Source organism: Pan troglodytes, chromosome 9 (assembly GCF_028858775.2).
Source record: "Pan troglodytes isolate AG18354 chromosome 9, NHGRI_mPanTro3-v2.0_pri, whole genome shotgun sequence".
In the NCBI taxonomy this organism is placed as follows: Eukaryota; Metazoa; Chordata; class Mammalia; order Primates; family Hominidae; genus Pan; species Pan troglodytes.
The window spans coordinates 1,853,111-1,876,200 of NC_072407.2; positions in this window are offsets into that span (position 1 = coordinate 1,853,111).

The window sequence follows — 23,090 nt, forward strand, 5'->3', positions numbered from 1 at the left end:
TAGAAAAATAAAGGATAGAAACTATATGGCCATCACAATAGATATAGAAAAAGTTTTTGACAAAATTCGAAACCCTTTCATGGTGAAAAAAAAAAAACACCCAACAGATCACGTATTGAGGGACTGTATCCCAACAAAATAAAGGCCATATATGACAAACCCATAGCTAACACCATGATCAATGGTGAAAAGTTGAAACTTTTCCTCTACCATCAGGAACAAGACAAGGATGCCCACAGACACCACTTCTCAGGGTAATTAGGCAAAAGAAAGAAATAAAAGGCATCTTAATAGGAAAGGAAGAAGTGAAACTGTCTACTGACGGCATGATCTTGTTATATATAGAAAACCCTACAAACTTCACTAAAAAAAGGTTAGAACTCAACACAAAGAAGGGAACAATAGACACTGGGGGACTCCAAAGGTGGGAGGGAAGGATGGTGGGAGCAAGGGTTGAAAAACTACCTATCGATTACTATGCTCACTGCTTGGGTGGTGGGATCATTAGAAGCCCAAACCTCAGCACCATGCAATATACCTGTTTAAGAAACCTGTACATCTACTCTCCTGACTCTAAAATGAAACATACAATATTTAAAAAACAAAAACAAATAAATAAAATTTGAAAACTGTTAGAACTGACCTGATAGGTGAAATCAGTAAAGTTGTAGGATACAAAATCAACAGATAGAGCCTTGAACACAGCAACATCCAGCTGTCTGACACGAAAGTCTCAGGGGCAAGAAAACCTCTATATGAACTCAGAAACAATGAGCTAAGTTGTGTTTATGTCTGAAAGGATGTTAAGAACTTCATTCATGTTACATCAGAGCCAACAGAAAGAACCAACAGGAAACCTGTACCCAACAAACAGAAATGACAAGATGAAGGGAAAGCAGAGGTAAGGGCTTACCTTAGAAAGGGCAAGTGATTAGCTCAATATGCAATACAATGTTTGCTCCTGAGCCAAAAATTTGTACAATAATTTGGACATTACTTGCACAACCAGAAAAATCAGCCACTCATTAGGAAAATGTGTTTCTGTAGAGGTCTTAGGACTCAGCTATCTATAATAACATGAAAAGACAATATTTTCATCCAAAATGAGTATTTTTGTTTGTCTTGGCTTGTTATTCTAACGTCAACAGCCTCTAAATAAACTGTTGAAGTACATGATATAACCACCTCTTTCTCCATCTTTCCCATTGCTCCCATAGGGTTTCAGTTGTGCAATTTCACCATTAGCAAAGCTTTTTGCTGAAATCTGGCTTTTCAAAGGGAGAGTATCCAGAAACAGAAGATGCTGATCTGGGAGGCTCTTCCTAATAGAACTGCTGCTTCAGTTTAACTTGAAAAAGCCCACACCCAGTTCCTAATGACAAACATCTGAACACCGGGTCTTCCCCTGAGCAAGACCATGCTATGCCTCCTGCTCGCTCTGTTCTATAAGCAACCCACAGATTGCTCCCTGTGAAGAGGAGCCTGCCAGGGGAGCAGCATTCCACCAGACCCTGATTTAGCAAGATATTTCCATATCATTCCCCCAACCAGCTGGAAGTCCTCCACTGCTCTTGTGTAAAAATCTAACTCATCTCGCTGAATTTCCTGATTTAAAAGTGTAATTCATTTCACCAAAAGTGTGACAGAAGGAAACCAAGTACACCATCTCTCTCTTACCAAACCAAAGCTATTGCATGTGCATTCTGGGGGGAAAACATGGTCCAAATATGTTATGGAGGGGGTGCCAGCCCAGTGTCATCCTCTTACTATTGCCATAGGATCTTGGCTGATGGCTTCAGAGGAAAAACAAGTTTATCGATTACTTTCAACCATTAAGCTCACTCCTCCATGAAAAATATGTCACAAGTCCAATGTCTCTTATTAAAATAAGCACTGCAAAATATAAAGGAGTCACAGTTTTAAAATGGGACACACGTTCTCTAAGCAGTGAACCACGTTAGAGGTGCACTGTTTACAATGTATAAAGTCCCCTGGAGCCAGGGTTAGGAAGCGCATCTGTTCTTTGGTGTTCTGGGATGAAGGAGAAAGGAAAATGTGCTGCCAGAAGTGAGTGGGAAGGAGCCCATGAGATAAAGGAAGTAAATCCATTTGCTGATTGCAATAATAATGGTAATACACGAAGCTATACATACATACATACATACATACATACATGCAAACTTTCACATTTTTGAAAAAAAAGAACTTAAGGCTTCCACTCATGTAATCAGCCCTTATGAACTCTCCTGATTAGCTGCAAGGAAAATCTTCCTTTCTCCTCTTTCTTGCACCATCCTGGGCTCCCTTTTGACTTTTTTTTTTTTTTTAACTTATAAACGAACAGCTCATATTCTGAAGTTTGTAGTCCCCTCCCGCCCCCTCTCTCTCTATACGGCTCATTTACATTGGCAGCTGTCGTGCTGCTGGGCATCCTCAAACCCACAAGTTTCCCTTTAATGTTTGAGCAGACAAACATGATCATGCACTAGGCATCACTGTGCCACTCAAAATGCTTTTTTGTTTTTTTTATTGCATCTGAGAGAAATCTCAAGGTTGCAAACCTGGAGTCAGAATTGTCTCCATGTGTCTCAGTGGGAAGAGTATCGTGTGAAGGAACAAGTTGATTCTACTAATCAAAAGGAATTTTTTTTGATATCAGGTCATCCTCCGAATGAATTTATATTACCGAGTGGAGGGTCACATGAAGAAAATGGTCAAACAGCACCACCTAGAGCAAGAGCTGAGAAGTGCAGCGGAGCCGGGCTGTGTCAGGAAAGAAAAGCATGCTGGGGCCTGGCTCAGCGCTCTCCCCTCTGCTCCTGTCTGCATGGAAAGATTAGGATGACAGTGGCAGGAAGCCTGTGCACCTAGTATGCATCACTTGAAGGGAACACACAGATTCCAGTAAACAGTTGGAAGGAAATGTTAATACCAGGCTCTGCTAAACAATATCAAATGAGTCCTAGATGAGGCAAGTGACTTTCATCAAAGTTTCCTGATACCTGAAAAGACAGCCCAGGGGATCCTGCGCTACATGTGGTGTATGTAAATTAAGCGGGTTTTTTTCCCCTTTGTAATCAAGGCTCATACACAAACAAAATCACACTTTAGAAATCGCCTATTTCAACTTGTAACTAGCTTGCTTTCAGGGGCTCCAGGTCAAAATGAAATAGAGCACAAAGACGCTTTCTCCTTAGGGATCATACACAAATTCACTCTGTCCGTTTCTTTCCCACATGGAGCAACAAAGCCGTCAGACCTCTCCATCCACCCATCGGGTCCTTCCTGATTAAAGTGAGATACATCACAGCCCTCTCTCTCCAGATGGCAGGCGACAAGAGGGGGATGCTTGCCTCAAGAAGTCCTCCCCATCCCTCTGCATTCATGCAAGCCCGAGCGGAGAGATGCAAGAAATTACGGATGCATTTTAATTCCCCAGACCCTGCAATTAAAAATGGAAATTTTTTGGCCACGCCTGTTGGCTCACGCCTGTAATCCCAGCACTTTCAGAGGCCGAGGTCGGCAGATCACCTGGGGTCAGGAGTTCGAGACCAGCCTGGCCAACATGGTGAAACCCTGTCTCTACTAAAAATACAAAAATTAGCTAGGAATGGTGGTGGGCGCCTGTAGTCCCAGCTACTCGGGTGGATGAGGCAGGAGAATCACTTGAACCCAGGAGGCAAAGTTTGCAGTGAGCCAAGATCGCACCACTGCACTCCACTCTGGGTGACAAAGCAAGACTTCATCTCAAAAAATGTTTTTAAAAAATGGAAGTGTTGTTCTTTCATTTGTAAATGTGTTTTGGTAAAAGAGGGGCAGTTTAAGCAACCCTTTCTATTGTCTACATTGTTAAAATTCATCCGACATGGACTCTTGACTCTGTTTTGCCTGGGCAGACCCAATTCAAGCATTTACAACAGCTATAACCTCCTCAAATCAAAAAGAGGAATCAGCATTATTGCTAAGTTCAAATAAGGTCTTGTTTTATTTCATTTTTATTTTTGAATGCAGCCATTCCTCCATGTGCTGTCATCAGGTAAGATTGTCAGTCCTGATTAGGTAAAGGTATTATTACAAAATGCAATTCTTAAAAATTCAGTGTCTAACTACACTTTTAATAAGCCTTTCCCCCTCCCCTATGTATTCTCCCTTAGACACCCCTTCTCAAATTTAAAATCACAGAAACTAAAATATGATGCCTAAAGAGAGCCTAGCAACTGCCCAGTCCTCTAATTTGATGAGTGGGAGTACTGAAGCCCAGAGGAGGTCAAGTAATTTGTTCCCAATGTCTTAGATAAGAAGAAAATGACCAGCTGGGAAATCCCACTCATGTCAAGGCAGAGGCACAGGGCCACAGACTGTGGTTGAATTGTGCCACACTCCTACATCCTTCTTTAGGAATCACAGAACATTCCTGTGTTGAGTCGGAGTCACTGACTTCCTTTTCAGGCTGATTGAGTTCTGTCCTTACAGGCTGCGACAAGAAGTTTTGGTATTATGCTACACCAAGACCATTTATCTAGTTCAAGAAATGAGCACAGTCCTTAGAGCCCAGCAACTTTCCCCATGTCCAGTAAATGTAGCTTCTCCATTAGAAGCTGTCAGAATGGAGCCTTCTGGCTCATCTTGATTTTGATTTGTGCAAGAATGAATGGTTGTGCTAAGACAGCTTTCCTAGCTGATAGAGAGCGAAACTTTTTTCTCATAATCTATAAAAAAATTAAATTAGAACTTTTTTCTCATAATCTGTGAAAAAATATTAAATTAAATCTGGCTCGTCTTGATTTTGATTTGTGCAAGAATGAATGGTTGTGCTAAGACAGCTTTCCTAGCTGATAGTGAGCAAAACTTTTTTCTCATAATCTATAAAAAATATTAAATTAGAAGCATAGAGTTTATTTCATGACTTTTGTCTTCCTGCAATTTTCTTGTGGGCATATATGATTTGTTTTTATCCTGCCTGCCCCCCAATCCCTTTTCCAAGAGACTAAAAGAGTATCTAGTGCAAAGTGGAGACTCAAATATTTTTTAATAAACAGTGATCCCAGCCACCCAGTGCATGTTGCCAAATGCCAACCCCATAAATAATCAAACACATCATCTCATTCAGCCAATCAAAATCAAGTGCTACCTATTTTTTTAAGTTTTCATAGCCCTTGGGCATCTGCTTTCTCAGCATTTCCCAAACTTGAGTCATTCTCATCCTACCTTCCTAATTTTGATCTGTCAATTACCTCTACTATTATTTATTTCATATATTTTTAAATAGACCCACTTTTGAAACTTAACTACACGCCTTTTAAAAGGAAGCTTTCTTGCTACTATATATCAAAAGCCATTATTACTTGTTCTAAGTACTCATAACAAGATGGTCACAACTATTAAAATTTACTAATGTGCATCCACATACTCTCTAAATTCATGGAGCATCTGCACACACTTTAAGAAACAATTCTGCATTACTCACTCAATTTTCTTGACATCCTTCTGAGGCAGGACAAACCTTGGGCCCAAAGAATTGAGGTAGGAGTCCAAGCAAGTTGCCAGCCACATAAAGGCAAACCTTGGCTCGGAAGTCAGGACTACCAGCCCCTAGGTTATGGTTCATAATCTTTCCTCTGCTCTCCAGAACCTCCTATCTCCAAGTGTAGTTAGCAGCCCAGATGCAGCAGCATCCTCTAGAGACTTGTTAAAAATGCAGAAGCTCAGGCTCCACCCCAGGCCTATGCAGACTGAATCTGCATTTTAACAAGGTCCAGGTAATTCACGTGCACATTAAGTTTGAAAAGGCCTGGTCTAGATCAGCGGTTCTCTAGCTTAGCAGCACATTATAACCATCTGTAGAGACTTTAAAAATACCAGTGCCTGGGCTTCACCTCCCAGAGAATCTGACTTAAGTGTCTGGGGTTTGCCCTGAGTCTAGGTATTTTTAAAAACTCCTCAGCTTATACAAAGCTGGCAGGGCCGGGCACAGTGGCTCATGCCTATAATCCCAGCAGTTCGTGAGGCCAAAGTGGGCAGATTGCTTGAGTCCAGGAGTTTGAGATTAGCCTGGGCTAAAACCCCATCCCTACAAAAAAAAAAAATACAAAAAGTAGTTGGGCATGGTGGTGGCACATACCTGTAGTCCCGGCTACTCAGGAGGCTGAGTCCTCACTTCAACCCAGGAGGTCACGGTCTGGTCAACAGAGCAAGACCCTGTATCAAAACAAACAAACAAGCAAACAAAAAATGCTAGCAGCTTACCAGCTAGGGAGGCCTGTAGAGCCAAGTTTTCCAAATGGGGCTACATTAGTTGTTCCAGAACTTTAGCTGCATCAAAACCACCTGGATGGCTTGTTCAGCTACAGAGGGTCTGGCCATGCCCCTAGACTTTCCAGCTGAGGGTCTGGAATGAGGCCCGATGATTTGCATTTCTAACAATCTCCAGGTGATGCTGATGCTGTGGGTCCAGGGACCACATTTTGAGAATCTATGCTAAATGAATCGGAGAAGACCAAAGCTCAAACTTATTCCAAGAACTTTTCAAGGCCCACCTGCAAGTTGTAGTAGAAGTAAGCATCTAAGGGTGCAAAAAAGTTTCACTGTAGACTAACGCCTTTTACCTGAGCTCTCAAATGTTCACATTTCTCTTATCAACCTAAATAACAAACAGAGAGAGGCTCTCCACAAGAAAAAGATATTCGTTTGGAAACAGAGCCTTGCAATAGAAACAGGCAAGCCAGAGTAAACTATATGCATATTCACGGAGGTAAAGGAAGACAAAAGAAAAAATGAGGAAGATTATATGATCATTTGGAAATGATTATCCTTGGCTACAAAGATCAATAACAAAGGTGATGCCAGGCCCAGGTTGGACAGGCAGTTGTTGGGCAAATATCCTTCAGAAGCATTGTTGTGTGCAAAGTTGCAATGGGCTTTGTGCAAGATTGTGTTTTTTGCAGTCTTCTGTGATAAGTTTTTGTTATCAGGCATACAAGCCCAAGAATCCTTTTTTGCATGGCCTTCCCTGGCTCTATTTGTCAGGGTTTTGGTTAGGGTAGGGGTATTTTTAACACTCTCAATGTAAAAAATGCCATAAGGTAGGTACCCCAATTGCTTGTTTCGTCTTCATAAAATAACTTTTCCACCCGAACAAAGTCTACACATAAATTGTAAAAATACCCTGGCATGCAGTCCCTGGAAAAGTCTGGAGTCATTCTCGGGGTTCCCACCCAGGTGGGCAAGCGTAGCCACCACAGATAAACACAAAGTAGGGGTCCCCGCTGGGGTTCAGCGGCAGGCAGTGGCCCTGGTTCTGATATTTGGCTGAAAACACAGCTCCTCTTTGTCACCCTCAGGACATTTCAGCTATTTCCTAGATAATAATCTCACTTCACCCTGCACAAAACAGGCACATGATCATGTCACTCTGACCTGGTTTGAGACCAAGGAGAATTTTGTTTTTAAAATAATTTAGGTTAGTAGTTAAAATATGAACTTTGGGCCAGGAGTGGTGGCCCATGCCTATAATCCCAGCACTTCATGAGGCCAAAGTGGGCAGATTGCTTCAGTCCAGGAGTTTGAGACTAGCCTGGGCTAAAACCCCATCCCTACAAAAAAAAAATACAAAAAGTAGTTGGGCATGGTGGTGGCACATACCTGTAGTCCCGGCTACTCAGGAGGCTGAGTCCTCGCTTGAACCCAGGAGGTCACGGTCTGGTCAACAGAGCAAGACCCTGTATCAAAACAAAGAAACAAACAAACAAAAAATGCTAGCAGCTTACCAGCTAGAGAGGCCTGTAGAGGCAAGTTTTCCAAATGGGGCTACATTAGTTGTTCCAAAACTTTAGCTGCATCAAAACCACCTGGATGGCTTGTTCAGCTACAGAGGGTCTGGCCATGCCCCTAGACTTTCCAGCTGAGGGTCTGGAATGAGGCCCGATGATTTGCATTTCTAACAATCTCCAGGTGATGCTGATGCTGTGGGTCCAGGGACCACATTTTGAGAATCTATGCTAAATGTCGGAGAAGACCAAAGCTCAAACTTATTCCAAGAACTTTTCAAGGCCCACCTGCAAGTGGTAGTGGAAGTAAGCATCTAAGGGTGCAAAAAAGTTTCACTGTAGACTAACGCCTTTTACCTGAGCTCTCAAATGTTCACATTTCTCTTATCAACCTAAACAACAAACAGAGAGAGGCTCGCCACAAGAAAAAGATATTCGTTTGGAAACAGAGCCTTGCAATAGAAACAGGCAAGCCAGAGTAAACTATATGCATATTCACGGAGGAAAAGGAAGACAAAAGAAAAAATGAGGAAGATTATATGATCATTTGGAAATGACTATACTTGGCTACAATGATCAATAACAAAGGTGATGCCAGGCCCAGGTTGGACAGGCAGTTGTTGGGCAAATATCCTTCAAAAGCATTGTTGTGTGCAAAGTTGCAATGGGCTTTGTGCAAGATTGTGTTTTTTGCAGTCTTCTGTGATAAGTTTTTGTTATCAGGCATACAAGCCCAAGAATCCTGTATTGCATGGCCTTTCCTGGCTCTATAAGTCAGGGTTTTGGTTAGGGTAGGGGTATTTTTAACACTCTCAATGTAAAAAATGACATAAGGTAGGTACCCCAATGACTTGTTTGGTCTTCATAAAATAACTTTTCATAAAATCTCTGTAAACGTGGAAATATCTACACAGCTATCTCTGTAAATGTGTAAACATTTACAACGCTATCTGTATAAACATGGAACTATTTACACCGCCGTCTCTATAAACATGGAAATATCTACACCGCTATCTCTATAAACATGGAAATATCTACACCGCTATCTCTATAAACATGGAAATATCTACACCGCTATCTCTATAAACATGGAAATATCTACACCGCTATCTGTATAAACATGGAAATATCTACACTGCTGTCTCTATAAACATGGAAATATCTACACCTCTATCTGTATAAACATGGAAATATCTACACCACTGTCTCTATAAACATGGAAATATGTACAATGCTATCTCTATAAACACGCAAATATCTACATCACAGTCTCTATAAACATGGAAATATCTAAATCGCTATCTCTATGAACATGGAAATATCTACACCGCTGTCTCTAGAAACATGGAAATATCTGCACCACTATCTCTATAAACGTGGAAATATATACACCGCTATCTCTAAAAACATGGAAATATCTACACCGCTATCTCTATAAACGTGGGAACATCTACACCACTAACTCTATAAACCTAGAAATATCTACACCGCTATAAGTATAAATGTGGAAATATCTACAACGCTATCTGTATAAACATGGAAATATCTACACCGCTATCACTATAAACATGGAAATACTTACACCGCTATCTGTATAAACATGGAAATATTTACAAAGCTATCTCTATAAACATGGAAATATCTACACCGCTATCTCTGTAAACATGGAAATATCTACACCACTATTTGTAAAACATGGAAATATCTACACCACTGTCTGTATAAACATGGAAATATATACACGGCTATCTGTTTAAACATGGAAATAACTACACCACTGACTGTAGAAACATGGAAATATCTACACCGCTGTCTCTATAAACATGGAAATATCTACACCGATATCTGTAGAAACATGGAAATATCTACACCGCTGTCTCTATAAACCTGGAAATATCTACACCGTTATCTGTATTAACGTGGAAATACCTACACCGCTATCTGTATAGACGTGGAAATATCTACATCGCTATCTCTACAAACGTGGAAATATCTACACCGCTATCTGTATAAACATGGAAATATCTACAGCGTTATGTGTATAAACATGGAAATATCTGCACTGCTATGTGTATAAACTTGGAAATTTCTAACCGCAATCTGTATAAAAGAGGAAATATCTTCACCGCTATCTGTATAAATGTGGAAATATCTACACCGCTATCTCTATAAACGGGGAAATATCTACACCGCTATCTGTATAAACGTGGGAATATCTACACCGCTATCCCTATAAACGTGTAAACATTTACACGGCTATCTGTATAAACATGGAAATATTTACACCGCTATCTCTAAAAACATGGAAATATCTACACCGCTATGTCTATAAACATGAAAATATTTACACCGCTATCTGTAAAAAGTTGGAAATATTTACACCGCTATGTCTATAAAAATGGAAATATCTACACCGCTATCTCCATAAACATGAAAATATCTACACTGTAGTTTGTATGAACATGAAAATATCTACACCGCTATCTCTATAAACATAGAAATATCTACGTTGCTGTCTGTATAAACATGGAAATATCTACACAGCTATCTGTATAAACATGGAAATATCTACACCGCTATCTGAATAAACATGGAAATATCTACACGGAAAGCTGTATAAACATGGAAATACCTAGACAGTCATCTCTATAAACATGGAAATATCTATACCGCTATCTGTATAAACATGGAAATACACACACCGCTATCTGTATAAACATGGATATACCCACACCGCTATCTGTATAAAGATGGAAATATCTGCACCGCTATCTTTATAAACATGGAAATATCTGCAAATCTATCGGTGTAAACATAGAGATATCTACACGGCTATTTGTGTAAACATGGAAATATCTGCACCGCTATCTGTGTAAGGATGGAAATATCTACACCACTATCTGTAAAACGTGGAAATATCTACACCAACCTCTGTATAAACCTGGAAATATCTACACCGATATCTGTATAAACATGGAAATATCTACACCGCTATCTGTATAAACAAGGAAATATCTACACCGCCATCTGTATAAACATGGAAATACCTACACCGCTATCTGTATAAATATGGAAATATCCACACCGCTATCTCTATAAACATGGAAATACCTACACTGCTTTCTCTATAAACATGGAAATATCTACACTGCAATCTCTATATACATGGAAATATCCACACCGCCATCTCTATAAGCATGAAAATATCCACACCGCCGTCTTCAGAAACATGGATGTATCTACACCGCCATCTGAATAAACATGGAAATATCTACACCACTATCTGTATAAACATGGAAATGCTTTCACTGCCATGTGTATAAACATGGAAATATCTACACCGCCATCTGTATAAAGATGGAAATAACTACACCGCAATCTGTATAACTATGGAAATACCTACACTGCAATTTCTATAGACATGTAAATATCTACACCGCTATCTGTATAAACATGGAAATATCTACACTGCCATCTGTATAAAGATGGAAATATCAACACCGTGAGCTTTATAAACATGGAAATATCTACACCGCTATCTGTATAAACATGGAAATACCAACACCGTTATCTGAATAAACATGGAAATATCTACACCAATATCTCTATAAACATGAAAATACTTACACCACCATCTCTGTAAGCATGGAAATATTTACACCGCTATCTCTATAAACATAGAAATATCTACACCGCCATCCCTATAAACATGGAAATATCTACACTGCCATCGGCATAAACATGGAAATATCTACACAGACAACTGTATAAACAAGGAAATATCTACAATGCCATCTGTATAAACTTGGAAATATCTACACTAAAAACTGTAGAAAGATGGAAATGTTTACAAAGCGATCAGTATAAACATTGGAATTTCTACACTGCTACCTGTATAAACATGGAAATATCTACACCACTATCTGTATCAACATGGAAATAACTACACCGCAATCTGTATAAACATGGAAATATCTACAATGCTATCTCTGTAAACATGGAAATATCTACACAGCTATCTGTGTAAATTTGGAAATATCTACACCGCTATCTGTGTAAATTTGGCAATACCTACACCGCAATCTCTTCAAAGATGGAAATACCTACACCGCTATCTCTGTAAACATGGAAATATCTAAACCATTATCTGTATAAACATGGAAATATCTACAGCGCCATCTGTATAAACATGGAAATATCTACACTGACATCTGTACACACATGGAAATATCTACACAGCAATCTGTATAAAGATGGAAATATCTACACCACGAGCTGTATAAACATGGAAATATCTACACCGCCATCTGTATAAATATGGAAACATCTACACCGCTATCTCTGTAAACATGAAAATACTTACACCACCATCTCTCTAAACATGGAGATATTTACACCGCTATCTCTAAAAACATAGAAATAACTACACCGCCATCTCTATAAACATGGAAATATCTACAACACAATCTGAAAAAACTTGGAAATATCTACACAGACATCTGTATAAACATGGAAATATCTACACTGCCATCTGTATAAACTTGGAAATATCTACACTGACATCTGTAGAAAAATGAAAATGTCTACAAAGCGATCTGTATAAACATGGGAATTTCTACACCGCTACCAGTATAAACATGGAAATATCTACACCGCTATCTGTATCAACATGGAAATAACTACACCGCAGTCTGTATAAACACGGAAATATCTACAATGCTATCTCTGTAAACATGGAAATATCTACACAGCTATCTTTGTAAACTTGGAAATATCTACACCGATATCTGTATAAACATGGAAATATCTACACTGCCATCTGTATAAACATGGAAATATCTACACCACCATCTGTACACACATGGAAATATCTACACAGCCATCAGTATAAACATGGAAATATCTACACTGCTATCTCTATAAACATGGAAATATCTATACCGCTATCTGTACAAACCTGGAAATATCTACATTGCTATCTGTATGAACAGGGATATATCTACACCGCTATCTGTATAAACATGGAAATATCTACACCGCTATCTGTATAAACATGGAAATATCTACACCGCTATCTCTATAAACATGGAAATACCTACGCTATCTGTGTAATCATGGAAATATTTACACAGCTATCTGTGTAAACTTGGAAATATCTACACAGATATCTGTGTAAAAATGGAAATATCTACACAGCAATCTGTGCAAAGATGGAAATATCTACACTGCTATCTCTGTAAACATGGAAATATCTACACCGCTATCTGTATAAACATGGAAATATCTATACCACAGTCTCTATAATCATGGAAATATCTCCACCGCTATCTGTGTAAACATGAAAATATCTACACCCCTTTCTGTATAAACATGGACATATCTACACCGCAATCTGTATAAACATGGAAATATCTACAACGCTATGTGTGTAAACATGGAAATATCTACACAGCTATCTGTGTAAACTTGGAAATATCTACACAGCTATCTGCGTAAACATGGAAATATCTACACGGCAATATGTGCAAAGATGTAAATAACTACACCGCTATCTCTGTAAACATGGAAATATCTACACCGCTACCTGTATAAACATGGAAATACCTGCACCGCTGTCTGTATAAACAAGGAAATATCTACACCGCCATCTGTAGAAACATGGAAATATCTACACCGTAATCTGTATAAACATGGAAATACCTACACCGCTATCTGTATAAATATGGAAATATCTACACCGCTATCTCTATAAACATGGAAATACCTACACCGATTTCTCTATAAACATGGAAATATCTACACTGCAATCTCTATATTCATGGAAATATCTACACCGCCATCTCTATAAACATGAAAAAACTACACCGCCATCTGTATAAAGATGGATATATCTACACCACAATCTGTATAAATATGGAAATACCTACACCGCTATCTCTATAGACATGGAAATATCTACACCGCTATCAGTATAAACATGGAAATATCTTCACTCCCATTTGTATAAAGATGGAAATATCTACACCGCGAGCTGTATAAACATGGAAATATCTACACCGCTATCTGTATAAACATGGAAGTAGCAACACCGCTATCTGTATATACATGGAACTATCTACACCGCTATCTCTATAAACATGAAAATACTTACACCACCATCTCTATAAACATGGAAATATTTACATCGCTATCTCTATAAACATAGAAATAACTACACCGCCATCTCTATAAACATGGAAATATCTTCACCACCATCTGCATAAACATGGAAATATCTACACAGACATCTGTATAAACTTGGAAATATCTACACTGACATCTGTGGAAAGATGGAAATATCTACAAAGCGATCTGTATAAACATGGGAATTTCTACACCGCTACCTGTATAAACATGGAAATATCTACACAGCAATCTGTGCAAAGATGGAAATATCTACACCGCAGTCTCTATAAACATGGAAATATCTACACCGATATCTGTATAAATATGGAAATAACTACACCGCTATCTGTATAAACATGGAAATTTTTACACCGCTATCTGTATAAACATGGAAATATCTCCACCGCTACCTTGTAAACACGGAAATACCTACACCGGTATCTTTAAAAACATGGAAATACCTACACCGCTATCTCTATAAACAATGAAATATCGACAACGCTATCTGTGTAAACATGGAAATATCTACACAGCTATCTGTGTAAACTTGGAAATATCTACACCGCAATCTGTGTAAGCATGGAAACATCTACAACGCTATCTGTGTAAACATGGAAATATTTACAACGCTATCTGTGTAAACAGGGAAATATCTACACAGCTATCTGTAAAACGTGGAAATATCTACACCACTATCTGTATAACCCTGAAAATATCTACACCGCTATCTGTATCAACATGTAAATAACAACACCGCTATCTGTATAAACATGGAAATATCTTCAATGATATCTCTGTAAACATAGAAATATTGACACAGGTATCTGTATAAACTTGGAAATATCTACACCGCTATCTGTGTAAAGTTTGCAATATCTACACCGCAATCTGTGCAAAGATGGAAATATCTTTACCGCTATATCTGTAAACATGGAAATACCTACATTGCTATATGTATAAACATGCAAATATCTACACCGCCATCTGTATACACATGGAAATATCTACACAACCTTCTGTATAAATATGGAAAAATCTACACCGCTTTCTCTACAAACATGGAAATATCTACACCGTTATTTGTATAAACATGGAAATATCTACATCGCTATCTGTATAAACAGGGAAATATCTCCACCGCTATCTGTGTAAACATGGAAATATCTACACCGATATCTGTATATACATGGAAATATCTACAACGCCATATGTATAAACAATGAAATATCTACACCGCCATCTTTAGAAACATGGAAATATCTACACCGCCATCTGTATAAACTTGGAAATACATACACCGCTACCTGTATAAATATGGAAATGTCTACACCGCTATCTCTATAAACATGGAAATATCTACACCACTTGCACTATAAACATGGAAATATCTACACCGCAATCTCTGTAAACATGGAAATATCTACACCGCCATCGTTGCAAACATGAAAATATCTACACTGCCATATTCAGAAACATGGCTGTAACTACACCGCCATCTGTATATACATGGAAATATATACACCACTATCTGTATAAAGATGGAAATACTTAAACTGCTATCTCTATAAACATGGAAATATGTACACCGCTATCTCTATAAACATGGAAATATCTACACCGCCATCTGTATTAACATGGAAATATCTACACAGTCATCTGTGTAAACCTGGCAATATCTACACTGTCATCTATATAAACATGGAAATATCTACAGAGAACTCTGAATAAACATGGAAATATCGGCACATCCATCTGTATAAACATGGAAATATCTACACCGCTATCTGTATAAACATGGAAATATCTACACCGCTATCTGTATTAACATGGAAATATCTAAATTGCTATCTGTATAAACATGGAAATATCTCCACCGCAATCTGTATAAACATGAAAATATCTACACCGCTATCTCTATAAACATGGAAATATCTACACTGCCATCTGTACAAACATGGAAATATCTACACAGTCATCTGTAGAAACATGGAAATATCTACACCGCTATCTCTATAAACATGGAAATAACTACACCGCTATCTCTATAAACATGAAAATATCTACACTGCCATATTCAGAAACATGGCTGTAACTACACCGCCATCTGTATATACATGGAAATATATACACCACTATCTGTATAAAGATGGAAATACTTAAACTGCTATCTCTATAAACATGGAAATATCTACACCGCTATCTCTATAAACATGGAAATAACTACACCGCTATCTCTATAAACATGGAAATATCTACACCGCTATCTCCATCAACATGGAAATGTACACACCGCCATCTCTTTAAACATGGAGGTATCTACAACGCCATCTACATAAACAAGAAAATATCTACACTGACATCTATATAAACATGTAAATATCTACACCGCCATCTCTAAAAACCTGGAAATATCTACACTGCCATTTGCAGAAAGATGGAAATATCTGCACCGCCATCTGTATAAACGTGGAAATATCTACACCGCTATCTGTATAAACATGGAAATATCAACACCGCAATCTGTATAAACATGGAAATATCTACACCGCTCTCTGTATAAATATGAAATATCTAAACCGCTATCTCTATAAAAGTGTAAATATCTACACTGCTATCTGTATAAACATGGAAATATCCTCACTGCTATCTCTATGAACATTGATATATCTACACCGCTATCTCTATAAACATGGAAATATCTACACCCCCATCTCTATAAATATGGAAATATCTACACCGCCATCTGTATAAACATGGAAATATCTAAACCGCTATCTGTATAAACATGGAAATATATACAAAACGATCTGTATAAACATGGAAATATCTATACGGCGATCTGTATAAGCATGGAAATATCTAGACTGCTATCTCTATAAACATGGAAATACCTACCCAGATATCTCTGTAAACATAGAAATATCTACACCGCCATCTGTATAAACATGCAAATACCTACGCAGCCATCTGTATAAACATGGAAATATCTACACAGCCATATGTATATACATGGAAATATCTACACCGCTATCTGTATAAACATGGAAATATCTACACCGCTATTTGTATAAACAAGGAAATATCTACACCGCCATCTGTTTAAACATGGAAATATATACACAGACATCTGTTTATACATGGAAATATCTACACCGCTATCTGTATAAACATGCTAATAACTACACCGCTATCTGTATAAACGTGGAAATATTTGCACCGCTCTCCCTGTAAACATGGTAATATCGACACCGCGATCTGCATAAACATGGAAATATCTACACCATGATCTGTATAAACATGGAAATATCTACACCGCGATCTGTATAACCATGGAAATATCTACACCGTGATCTGTATAAACATGGAAATATCTACACCGCCATCTCTATTAACATGGAAATATCTACATCCCTATCTGTATAAACATGGAAATATCCACACAGCTATCTCTAAAAACATGGAAAAATCAACACCGCTATCTGTATGAACATGGAAATATCTACACCGCCATCTCTATAAACATGGAAATATCTACACCGCGATCAGTATAAACATGGAAATATCTACACCGCTATCTGTATAAACATGGAAATATCTCCACTGCTATCTCTATAAACATCGAAATATCTAGACCGCCATCTGTATAAACATGGAAATACTTACAAAGTTCTCTGTATAAACATCGAAATACCTACACCGCCATCTGTATAAACAGGTAAATATCTACAGAGCCATGTGTATATACATGGAAATATCTACACCGCTATCTATATAAACATGGAAATAACTACACCGCTATCTGTATAAACATGGAAATATCTACACCGCCATCTACATATCCATAGAAATATCTGTGCCGCCATCTGTATAAACATGGAAATATCTACACCGCTATCTCCATCAACATGGAAATGTACACACCGCCATCTCTTTAAACATGGAGGTATCTACAACGCCATCTACATAAACAAGAAAATATCTACACTGACATCTATATAAACATGTAAATATCTACACCGCCATCTCTAAAAACATGGAAATATCTACACTTCCATTTGTAGAAAGATGGAAATATCTGCACCGCCATCTGTATAAACGTGGAAATATCTACACCGCTATCTGTATAAACATGGAAATATCAACACCGCAATCTGTATAAACATGGAAATATCTACACCGCTCTCTGTATAAATATGAAATATCTAAACCGCTATCTCTATAAAAGTGTAAATATCTACACCGCTATCTGTATAAACATGGAAATATCTCCACTGCTATCTCTATAAACATCGAAATATCTACACCGCCATCTGTATAAACATGGAAATACTTACAAAGTTCTCTGTATAAACATCGAAATACCTACACCGCCATCTGTATAAACATGTAAATATCTACAGAGCCATGTGTATATACATGGAAATACCTACACCGCTATCTATATAAACATGGAAATAACTACACCGCTATCTGTATAAACATGGAAATATCTACACCGCCATCTACATATCCATAGAAATATCTGTGCCACCATCTGTATAAACATGGAAATATCTGCACCGCTATCTGTATAAACATGGAAATATCTACACCGCGGTCTGTATAAACATGGAAATATCTACACCGCTATCTGTATAAACATGGAAATATCTCCACTGCTGTCTGTATAAACATGGAAATATCTACACCGTGATCTGTATAAACATGGAAATATCTACAAAGCCATCTGTATAAACATGGAAATACCCACACAGTCATGTGTAGGAACATGGAAATATCTACAATGCCATCTGTATAAACGTCGAAATATCTACACATCCCTATGTATAAATATGGAAATATCTGCATAGGCATCCTTATAAACATGGAAATATCTGCTCCGCTATCTGTATAAACATGGAAATACCTACACCGCAGTCTCAATAAACATGGAAATATGTACACCGCTATGTGTATAAACATGGAAATATCACCACTGCTGTCTCTATAAACACGGAAATATCTACACCGCGATCTGTATAAACATGGAAATATCTACACCCCAATCTGTATAAACATGGAAATATCCACACAGCTATCTCTATAAACATGGAAAAATCAACACCGCTATCTCTATGAACAAGGTTATATCTACACCGCCATCTCTATAAACATGGAAATATCTACACCGCGATCAGTATAAACATGGAAATATCTACACCGCTATCTGTATAAACATGGAAATATCTCCACTGCTATCTGTATAAACATGGAAATATGTACACCGCGGTCTGTATAAACTTGGAAATATCTACACCGCTATCTGTATAAACATGGAAATATCTACACAGCTATTTCTATAAACATGGAAATATCTACTCCGTGATCTGTATAAACATGGAAATATTTACACCGCTATCTGTATAAACATGGAAATTTCTACACCGTTACCTGTATAAATATGGAAATATCTACACCGCTGTCTCTATAAACATGGAAATATCTACCCCGCCATCTGCATAAACATGGAAATACCTATACAGTCATCTGTGTAAACATGGAAATATCTACACCACCATCTGTATAAACATGGAAATATCTACAATGCCATCTGTAATCACATGGAAATACCTACACGACAATCAGTGTATAGATGGAAACATCAACACCGCCATCTGTACAAACATGGAAATATCTACACTGCTGTCTCTATAAACATGGAAATATCTACACTGCGGTCTGTATAAACATGGAAATATCTACACCGGTATCTGTATAAACATGGAAATATCTACACCACGATCTGTATAAACATGGAAATATCTACACCGCTATCTGTATAAACATGGAAATATCTGCACCGCTATCTCTATGAACATGAAAATATCTACAAAGCCATCTGAATAAACATGGAAATAGCTACGCAGCCATCTGTATAAACGTGGAAATATCTACACCGCTATCTGTATAAACATGGAAATATCTACACCGCAATCTGTATAAACATGGAAATATCTACACCGCTCTCTGAATAAATATGAAATATCTAAACCGCTATCTCTAAAAAAGTGGAAATATCTACACTGCTATCTGTATAAACATAGAAATATCTACACAGCCCTCTGTATAAATATGGAAATATCTGCATAGGCATATGTGTAAACATGGAAATATCTGCTCCGCTATCTGTATAAACATGGAAATACCTACACCGCTGTCTCTATAAACATGGATATATGTACACCGCTATGTGTATAAACATGGAAATATCTCCAATGCTGTCTGTATAAACATGGAAATATCTCCACCGTTATCTGTTTAAACAAGGAAATATCTACAGCGCCAACTCTATAAACATTGAAATATCTACACTGCCATCTGTAAAAACATGGAAATATCTACACAGTCATCTGAATAAACATGGAAATATCTACACCACCATCTCTATAAACATGGAAATATCTACAATACCATCTGTATACACATGGAAATATCTACACAGACATCTGTATAAATATGGAAATATCTCCACCGCCATCTGTATAAACATGGAAATATCTACACTGCCATCTGTAGAAAGATGGAAATATGTACACCGCTATCTCTATAAATATGGAAATATCTACACCGCCATCTCTATAAACATGAAAATATCTACACTGCCATCTCCATAAAGATGGAAGTATCTACTCCGCCATATGTATAAACACGGAAATATCTACACCACCATCTCTGTAAACATGGAAATATCTACACCGCTATCTGTATAAACATGGAAATATCTACACCGCCAACTGCATGTTCATGAAAATATCTACGCCTCCATCTGTATAAACATGGAAATATCTACACGGCCATCTGTGTATAGATGGAAATATCAACACCGCCATCTGTACAAACATGGAAATATCTACATCGCTGTCTCTATAAACATGAAAATATCTGCACTGCCATCTGTAAAAACATGAAAATACCTATACAGTCGTCTGTATAAACACGGAAATATCTACAATGCCATCTGTATACACATGGAAATATCTACAGAGCCATCTGTATAAACGTAAATATCTACACTGCTATCTCTATAAACATGGAAATATCTACACCGCCATCTCTATAAACATGAAAATATCTACACTGCCATCTCCATAAACATGGAACTAACTACTCCGCCATCTGTATAAACATGGAAACATCTACACCGCCAACTGTGTGAATAAGGAAATATCTACAATGCCATCTGTACAAAGATATAAATATGTGCACCGCGAGCTGTATAAACATGGAAATATCTATATCTCTATCTGTATAAACGTGGAAATACCAACACCGCTATTGGTATAAACATGGAAATATCTACAACGCCATCTATATAAACATGGAAATATCTACACTGTTATGTGTATAAACATGGAAATAACTACACAGCTATCTCTATAAACATAGAAATATCTACACTGCTATCTGTATAAACATGGAAATATCTACACCGCCATCTGTATAAACATGGAAATACCTACACCGCGATCTGTATAAACATGGAAATATCTTCACCACGATCTGTATAAACATGGAAATATCTACACCGCTATCTGTATAAACATGGTAATATCTACACCACCATCTATATAAACATGGAAATATCTACACCGCCATCTGTATAAACAAGCAAATATCTACAATGCAATCTGTAGAAAAATGGAAATATCTACACCGCAATCAGTGTAAACATGGAAATATCTACACCGCTATCTGTATAAACATGGAAATATCTACACCGCGATCTGTATAAACATGGAAATATCTACAACGCGATTTGTATAAACATGGAAATATCTACACCGCTATCTGTATAAACATGGAAATATCTACACAGCTATCTCTACAAACATGGAAATATCTACACCGCCATCTGTATAAACATGGAAATACCTACAAAGTCATCTGTATAAACATGGAAATATCTACACAGCCATCTGTATAAACATGGAAATATCTACACAGCCATCAGTATATACATGGAAATATCTACACCGCTATCTGTATAAACATGGAAATAACTACACCGTTATTTGTATAAACAAGGAAATATCTACACCGTGATCTGTATAAACATGGAAATATCTACACCGCAATCTCTATAAACATGGAAATATCTACACCCTTATCTGTATAAATATGGAAATATACACACCGCTATCTCGATAAACATGGAAAAATCAACACCGCTATCTCTATGAACATGGAAATATCTACACTGCCATCTCTATAACATGGAAATATCTACACCACGATCAGTATAAACATGGAAATATCTACACCTCTATCTGTATAAACATGGAAATATCTCCAATGCTAACACTATAAACATAGAAATATCTACACCGCCATCTGTATAAACATGGAAATACTTACAAAGTTATCTGTGTAAACATGGAAATATCTATACCGCCATCTGTATAAACATGGAAATATCTACACAGCCATGTGTATAAACATGGAAATATCTACACCGCTATCTATGTAAACATGGAAATAACTACACCGCTATCTGTATATACATGGCAATATCTACACCGCCATCTACATATGCATGGAAATATCTGCACCGCCATCTGTATAAACATGGAAATATCTACACGGTCATCTGTGTATAGATGGAAATATCAACACCGCCATCTGTACAAACATGGAAATATCTGCACCGCTATCTGTATAAACATGGAAATATCTACACCGCGGTCTGTATAAACATGGAAATATCTACACCGCTATCTGTATAAACATGGAAATATCTACACCGCTATCTCTATAAACATGGAAATATCTACACCGTGATCTCTATAAACCTGGAAATATTTACACCGCTATCTGTATAAACATGGAAATTTCTACACCGTTATCTGTATAAATATGGAAATATCTACACTGCTATCTCTATAAACATGGAAATATCTACACCGCCATCTGCATAAACATGGAAATACCTATACACTCATCTGTGTAAACATGGAAATATCTACAGCACCATCTGTGTAAACATGGAAATAACTACAATGCCATCTGTAATCACATGGAAATACCTACACGGCAATCTGTGTATACACGGAAACATCAACACCGCCATCTGTACAAACATGGAAATATCTAAACTGCAATCTCTATAAACATGGAAATATC